Genomic DNA, 9,615 nt, shown 5'->3' with positions numbered 1-9,615 from the left:
TTTTGACTTCATTCATATCATTTATTTTATTTAATATATTTTCAGTTCACATTTCTTTAATAATTTTAAATATCCATGTACTATATATTAAATACTTTCTGCCGAAATATCAGCAATTTAAACTTGAAAAATTCTTTCTATTTTTCAATTAATTTAAATCCTGATACATAATAAACAATTGTATGAAACTATTAATTATCTCAAATATGTTTTTCAACGGTAAATGTAACCAATTATGTTAGATACAAACTACATTCCATTATTTTTCATAAATTTGCCATTCTTTTGTTTAGCTGTGAATAGGGGCTCTTGAGGAATTCTTTTCAAAGGATTTACAGTCTATTAGATTCGCTCAGTCTTATCCTCTCACCCTCGAACAAATAAGAGTAGTTTATGATTTACACAAATAGCGTTCTGGTCTAAAAAAAAAAAAAAAAAACTGAAATGGGGTCGTAAGGCTAGGTTTTCGAAAATTATATCTAAGTAGCCAGGACTGACAATAGGTTTTATTTTGTTTTCTTGTACAAATAAGTTAGTATTTGAATTGTTTAATAACTAATAAAGTTTGCTATTCATTTTTTAGCATTGGTACATATGTAATTGATTTTGTCCTATTCTACATCTGTAGGGGTGAATATCAATTAAAATGGTTCGAAAGTAGAATGCTTGCAATACATGATGATGAACTCAGTGAATATAAGGATTGTACTCATGTTTCAGCAATACGTGCTCTTTAAAATAAAATACAATGTAATGAACCTTGAGAAAGTAGATTCGATATTTTATTGCCCAATTTAGTGTTGTTTTTTTCATTAGGTAATGAAACTTCTCCTCCAACTAACAAGGACTCACTTTAAGGTTCTGTGAAAAATAAAATAAAATACACACGCACAAAAAAAACTCTTCTCTCCTTAGGTGATGATTGCTAAAGGTTAAAATATTTCTCCTCACATTTTCTAAACTAAATTATGATGGATTTAATAGCAAAAAATAAACTTATAATTTTCTGATATAACGTTTATTTCATAAATATATTATGGTTTTCTCTGGATCAAAACTATGTCATCCCTAAATTTAAAATGTTTGTAATAAATTTTTAAGGTTTTAGTTTTTATTACATCCGGTCTCACTTAACCAACCAATTTCATTCATGGCTGACATTTCTTATAACATTTTTTTTTAAATCAATAATAACCGCAACAATGAATTATAGAAACTCAGTAATCATTAAAAAAAAAAAAAAAAAAAAATCACATTTTAGTAGTGCACCTTACTAAAATGTGATTTTTTTTATGAATGAAGGAATGAAAAAAATAATTTTATTCTGGGGCACATGTTCCCTAAGAATAAATAAATGATTTATACATTAAGATTTTTGTCTGACAAACATTTACAAGTTTTCAGTAAGTAAAATGAAATTACATTGGGATAATTGCTAACTACTGTTTATAATGTGAATGTGAAATTAATGGAATTGATTGGAAATATCGCAACATTTATACTAATGGTATGTTTAAATTATAAAAAGTATTATTGTAACCTAAATAAACCAATACAAAGATTATTAGAGAAATGTATCTATCGATGAATAGTTTTCATCGATTAATACATGGCTATTTATTAATTTTCAATATATATATTTATTAACTTTCATTAATATATGCCTATTTATTTGATAACAATGATGCGGAGGTTTGGTTATACAAAAAGTGGAGGAATAGATGTTGATTAATAGAAAGAATGGATGAGGACTGACGAATGGAGATGGGAAGAGAATTCCAGAAGGTGGATGCACCTATGACGAAGGATTTGCTAAAGAAGGCGGTTCTACAAGAAGACATATATAAATCAATTTGTTGAGATATGGTGTTTAATGAGTGAATGGATGGACGAACAAAGAGTGAGGAGATCAACGATATAGTTAGGTTTTTTGATTTTAATAACTTGGAATAGGAAAACACCAAGGAGGTATTGCCTTCAGGATTATTATGCTGGTTTCATTAAATTTATTAATAACTGAACTATTAAATACAAATTTGAATGATTCTAAATTATTTTAGCGAATTCCATAGATTTGCATTAAATTTAATATTAGACAAAATATTGAAAACTATTCATCGATAGATACATTTCTCTAATAATCTTTGTATTGGTGTATTTAGGTTATAATAATACATTTATAAATTATAATTTAAACATACCATTAGTATAAATGTTGCAATATTTCCAATCAATTCCATTAATTTTTCTAGATATAAAAAGCTCTGAAATTTTGATTGTAGTTACAATTATGGCAACGAAAAATCATTTCTAAAACCAAAAGGTGAAAAAGTCTGGCTTTTTTTTTTAAACTCAAAACACTGTCAAACAAACATCATCTGATGATGTAGAATAGAGGGTTTACTCTGATTACCTCACCTTTGCTAAACGACTTTTTTTTTTGTTAAGTAAACATTTTGTTCTCCTCCAGAATAAGTTAGCTCTATACGATTTATAATAAGTAAAAATCTATTCTATGATATATAACATATCTACTTGTATATAAGATCCAGTGTTTTATTATGAAAAAAATTATATATTATTTCCAGTAACTTTTTGAGTTCATCGGATCCTCAAATGTGCTAATTAAGTAAAATCCCTCTAAAAAGATATTGATCACTTTCCATACTTTCTTTTCCTAGGAAAAACTGGAACATTGATAATTATAACATAACAATACTAAGTGTTTAATAAATTGTAAATACTTAAATGTATCAAACTTTATAAATCTAAAAATAACTTAAGCCCAACAAAATTATGAACAAAGCTTTTACAGTGCGGGACCAGAACCAGAACAAGTTTTTGTAACCAAAGACTGAAGGTTAACGCCTCTATAAGAACCCCGATATTGGCTGTATCCCAGCAAAAATATAGACCGTGTTAAGAAAAATCCCAAATGGGGAAATGCACTCTTTTCCAATAAAAGTGAGAGGATATAGGGAAATAATGAGAGAGTTTGGTTATATATGGCATAAACAATAATTTTAAAAATTAATATATCTGAAATAGAGCTCTTGTCATGAGCTGTTTCAATATTATAGGTTTTTAAAGGCATTCGTTTACTAAAAATAGCTTTTCATTTTCATAATTAAATTATAATAATTTAATCATCTCTTGAATTGATGATTAAAAAATATCATAAAATAGATTCAAAAAAGAATCCATAAAAAGCCACAGTTCATATCCTTTTTAATTTTTAAGGTTTCACAATCTTCACTAGTCGTAATGTCAATGATGTGCAACAAAATGTAGGTAAGAAGTGTTAGTCGACTCACTAAACAGAGAATCCACACTTCGTATTTTTTATGAAATTTAATCTATTAATATGACTAAATTCGTTTGAAATTAACGTTTATATCATAAAAAATTCATTTCTCAAAATATAACATTGAGCCATTGGATGATAATTAAAATTAATTCGAAAAAGTTCCATGCATAGAAAAATTCAGGTAAAGCTGGAAACTGTATTTGTCGATATTTGAAGAAGAAACTAAGTTTGCCACGATTCCTGGAGTGAGCAATCCCAAAATACATCGAAATGTTCGGTCTTATTTTGCAATCAATAAAATAACTCAAAATTGAAATTTGGTCAAGATCACCTTTATAACACTTACTTCTACAAAATATGTTCTTACGATGTTGTAAGTAAACAATAAAGAACTCATTATTAAATCTGTATAATTAAACAAAAAGCAATAACTTACGACCAAATAACGAAATCTCTTATTGATTTTTGAATTTGTTTTTATATGAAATTGTGAATTAATTTTGAGAAAACTGTGTATCACGAATTATTATATGTACATAGGTCCATTATCACCCAAAATAAAGTTAGCTGTGTCTACTATAAAGTAATTTAATATAATATTTTCTTATGGGTAAGTTATTTTTGAGTTAGTTTTTTATAAACCAAATTCAAAAAAAACGAAGAACTATAAATTAATATTTTGTAAAAATATTTTGTCAAATACCATGAAAATTATTGATCCTGCGAAGTCAAATTTTATATATTACTTAATAGTAAATTGAATCAGCTTTAATCGAATTGCTGATATGTAGACATGTAAGTCTAATAATTTCTGAGATATAGGTTTCCCAAAATTAATTCACAATTTCAAATAAAAATATTGTTACGAATGCCATGGTGAAATAAAAGCACTGGCGATATCTGTGTAGACAAGGGGTGTTATGGTTGTCATGGTGAAAATAAAACACGAGCGATATGTTTCAGACGAGTGGGTTTTGTTTTTTGAAGGTGACAGTTTGATTTTGGAACAAGTTACGATTGTTCAATGCGAAGTGGTAATAGTTTAAAGGCCCTCTGCCTTTACTGTTTTAACCGAAATAGCACCATATGAGAAATGTCATCGTATGTTTTTTGTTTTTTTCAAAATTATGGTGTTCTAATTCAATGGACGGTCATTAACACTAGAAGTAGGGATATAGTGCAGTGACGTTTCTTCAGCATGTCCTGGATAAGAGAATAATAATGTAAATATAGTTATTAAGGTTAAGCATTTAAGTTAAGGTTAAGTCAACCTATAAGTTTTAATTGTTTTATTAATTGATAAGGATTCTTTTTTTTTCCTTTTTCATTCAGTGTACATATATCTCTTCTTATTACTAAACTTTTGTACATATAGTTTTGCTGTTTTTTCTCTGGTTTCAACTTTTTAATTTATTTATGTTTTCTTGTTGTTGTTCACGGAACATTACGATAATTCAACAGGTGGGTAGGTACCACCCCTAGGTTTACTGTTATCTACATGTAAAGGTATTCGCCAGTGATAACAATTTAAATAATTCAACAATTGTTTATATGGGGGTATATTTTAGTTACATTGTGGGCATATTGTTTCGGGGTTTTCGTTATTTCCTAGGGAAAAAATAATGTGGCGTCTAAGGAGCAATTTATTCTTTATTGTTTTTGTTTTTTTCTCTTTTGTCATTATTATTTTTTTCTTTTTTCCCTTTAACTCACCTCTCTTCTCCGCTGAGCGTGGGTAACTATAAACGATAAACATGTAACTAAGGATAAGTCAAAATTTGCGGTTATAATATATTCCAAAATCAATAACAAATTTCGTTATTTCGTCGTAAGTTATTGCTTTTTGTTTAATTACACAGATGTTAGAGGTTATAGGAAGTAATGTTTTCTTTATTTTTTACTTACACTTACTGTAATACTTCATTACGCTGTAAATGTAAGGGTGTATCTGACCAAATTAAAAAAAAAAATCGGTAGTCATTAAGAAGCTAGTTAGATTATTTAAAACCATTATTTTATTCTTTTTATAATAAGATTGAATGCCAAGCTGCAATCGGATAGCAAAGTATACAAAATAGAAACAATTCAAAAAGTTTAAAAATAAGACAGTTACTTGACCACCTGTCTCAAATCACTCAATTATCGAATTTAATTGTCAAGTTAGTCATCCAATGCAGATTTAATGCTATGAATATTATAATCATTTTTCAGTTTTTATTTTCAACTGTTTAGTTTTTAAGTTATTTTAAACATTGTAAAAAAAGTTTCAAGTATTTTGAAAATACCGCTTAAACCTCACTACAGGAATCGGTGAAAACTTAGTTCTTCTTGTTAGAGGTAGAGTAAATCGATTTATCTGAATTTTTCATTTCACTCGTCTATAATGATATACTTTGAAATTTAATTTAGTAGTTAAAGGTTACACCTATCACACTGCATTATTTTTCAAAAATACCGAAGAACTGTTATATAAATTGGAATTAATTAAAATAAGAGTAATGACATCATCGCTGAAATGAAATGTTTTCTTTGAACGTAGAATAGTAAAAAAATATATGTATTTCTCAGAACCTTTGATATGCCATTTTATTTTGTTAGATTGAAAAAAAAAATGTATTTTTTCTTTTGTTATTCAAAACCTGTATTTAGCAGTTTATGCATTTAATAATTTCTTGGAAGCGAAATGAATATTAAGAGCCTATAAAAACACTGGTCCTGTTTCTTGTCCTGTATACCAGACTACATACTGTTGATGATTCGTTCTATTAACAATTCGTTTGTATTTAAAATCGTATACAACTATCTATTGAATTATACATCTATAAATAATATAATAATGATAAAAAGAGCTATAATGTGATATATAGGAAGGATAATAATATAATAGCCAACTTTGAAAGAAATTTTTATTTCAGACGGCATTTAAATTATATTATTAGTGTTTTACGTAAAATTGTGTTTCGTGTTAAGGTGTAATGTTAGGGACTAGATATTGAACTCCAATTTCACAGTTGAGTATTATTCATTTGAAAATTAATCCAAATTTAAAATAATTACCAAATTTTCAGTTGGAATTTTTAGTCATGAATAAACGTTTATATGACATGACCAACATAACACATGACACTTATATAATTTTTAATTATATATTATTTAATATATTAGTTAATTACATTAAATTACATTACATTATATTACATTATATTACATTGCATTAAATTGCATTAAATTGCATTGCATTACATTACATTGCATTGCATTACATTACATTACATTACATTGCATTACATTACATTACATTGCATTGCATTACATAACATTGCATTACATTACATTGCATTACATTACATTACATTGCATTACATTGCATTACATTACATTACATTGCATTACATTACATTGCATTACATTACATTACATTACATTACATTACATTGCATTGCATTACATTGCATTGCATTACATTACATTGCATTACATTACATTACATTGCATTACATTGCATTACATTACATTACATTGCATTACATTACATTGCATTACATTACATTACATTATATGATTTAATATTTTAATTAAATATTTCATTTCAAATAATTTTGTTTTTATTAATATACGCGTACGTTTATAATTAGGATAAATACAGTATATATAATACGAGCCACCAAGAAATATGAGTGTTAAAAATTTAAAAAAAAAAAAGTTTCTTTTCACCATAATAATTACAGACGACCTCAATTCATTTGAAACAAACGCTAAAAGATGAAACGGTTTCTCAATTCCTGTGTTTTCCTTAGAAATGATTTAAGTAAATGTTTAATGACCATGAATGTCACCTAGATAACCCGGGCTCTCTGCCACATATTAATTGACATTTGTGTTACACATTTTAATTTTTTAAGAAGTATTTAATTTTAATGTTATTACATTTGTTACAGGTATTACAATGGAAATTAGCGCTTTGATAGTTTTACAGATTCGAAATAAAATATAATGATTATATAATGATGTAATAATTATTCATCCAAAAAGATAAAATTAAGAATTATTTGAAGGAGACGGTCTGGGCAACGGTGAAGAAGGAAGAAAAAGTAGTAATAACTATTTATTTATTTTCTGTCGACGTTTCGGCCTACGTTCTAGGCTTACTTCAAGTGCTTATACACACCTACGTATTTTCTTACTGACATTTGAGGAGTCTCCGTTTACACTGCCTCCCTTCTAACAGCCCTGTTGAAGAACTATAACGTAGGTCGAAACGTCGGCAGAAAATAAATAAATAGTTATTACTACTTTCTTTTCCTTCTTGACCACTGCCCTGACTATATCCTTCATATTAACTTGTGGTCAGTCATCCATACATAAAAGGATTATTTGATTTGTACTGTTTGTTACGTATATTTATTCCAAAACACATCATATTGTTCTTCTCTTTCTTCATACATGGTAAACATAATTAAAAAAACCTAAACTGAGCAACAGCTTCTATCAAATGGATGACAATTCCGAGTCCCGAGGATCATTTAGGTATGATTTGTAGTTTTGGCACCTGATTAAAAAAATAAAATAAAATAATATAAAACTGACCAATAAAGCGAATTCTTTCTATTTTATGGAGGCTGATTTGGTATAATTTTGCAAAATATTTAATATATGTCTTCCAACTAGTTGGGATATGGGCAAAAGAAATCTCAAATCGGATGCCATTTTAAAATGAATGTTTCTTAGCCTTAGGCCGCCACATTGAAAATAATTAAATACTGAGTATTTAATATCGTCTTCTTGATTCCATGATTCAATATCTACACCATATACACTATACCAATTTTTAAAATAACAGGCATCACAGTATATTACATATTTCCTTCATATAAGATTTTTTTTAATATCTTAACTTAATACTTAAGATTAAAAAAAATCTTTCTACGAAAATATGACTATTCCGAATAGTTAGCCACCATAAGTGCTATACTAAATTCATACATCAATATTTTCAGAGATTTCAGTATGGCTTATTTTTCCAAAACAAAATTTCGTGGACTTCAGAAAATTACTATAGTGAATAATACATGAGGCTGAGTCAAGGTAAATTATTAGCATATGTCATTTATGACGTTATATCTGAGAAGTGGTCAGAATAATTTGAACATTAAACTTTGATAGTGATTTGGTTTGCAAGTCTAAGTGCATTCGTATGTTAAATATTTTCAAAATTTCCTTCTTTTTTTTTCTATTTTGTTTTATTTAGACGAAGGGGTTTATACAGTACTAAAAAATTTTTTTTTATATCTTAAATTGTTTCTATCAACTATAAAGAAAGCCTTTCCGGATAATAATTTAAGCAGATAGAATGATTACCTTGAAGTAAAAGAGCGAAAACTCAAAAAGAAAAATGAATTCCAATTGTGTAATTGGAAGGTTAATTTTATTAGATAATTTATGAAAGAGGTAATTTTGTTTTACTTTTCTAATGACGTTTAAATTGGAAAAATGTCGATCGCTTTTTGGTTTGCAGGTATCTCAGAGGCTCAATAATCATGTTAAATTAGAAAAAAAAATGAAAAATATAAAATCTCAACATTCAAAAACTGTTTAAGTGATCCCCGAAGCGTTGGGTTTAGATGTGAAAGGAGAGAGATTGAAAGCGGAAAACGCACAATTCACCTGATCTCCGTTTATATCCTGGAAAGTTAGTTAATGAAAAATTTGTTCTTAACCCAGTGTACTCTTGAGCATTTTGCTCATGTTGGGAAATAAACCTAGAATGTCATCTGTTTCGTTTATATTTTTGTAATCTTTTGATCTTGTTATTGCCACTTGTTTATCATATTTTCCCTTTTACCTCCCAACGTATACTCAATTAAGTTTTGCTTTGTCCTCGTGACAGTATGATTGAGCGTTTCTACGCTCTTTTTTTGTTGTTACGCTCTAACGTAATATCCTTTTTTTATCACTTGAGCGTTTGGTCATCTGGACACCTCCTGTGTTTTTATTTTTTTGAGCAAAGACAAAAAGATCTTAGATTTTTTCTAAATTCTAAACCCAATTTTATAATTTTTTTAGATTTCTACTCATCACTTTTAGAATCTTCTAAACTCAAGCCTGAAATTATTACATTTCTTAATCTAACGAAAGGCGGTGTAGAAGTAGTAGACGAATTGAAGGAATATAGCGACTTGGTCTAGTATAGTAATATATAAACCGTGGCAAGAAAAACCAACCGTTGGCCACTGATTATTTTTTTCATTGCTCGATATTGAAGGAATCAATTCTCAAATTATTTATCAATCTAATCCACAGTACCTATT

Source organism: Halyomorpha halys, unplaced genomic scaffold, assembly GCF_000696795.3.
Source record: "Halyomorpha halys isolate HHAL.00 unplaced genomic scaffold, Hhal_1.1 Scaffold408.1, whole genome shotgun sequence".
Taxonomy (NCBI): Eukaryota; Metazoa; Arthropoda; class Insecta; order Hemiptera; family Pentatomidae; genus Halyomorpha; species Halyomorpha halys.
The sequence above is the reverse complement of the archived record's forward strand: the minus strand, read 5'-3'. Positions refer to the sequence as shown.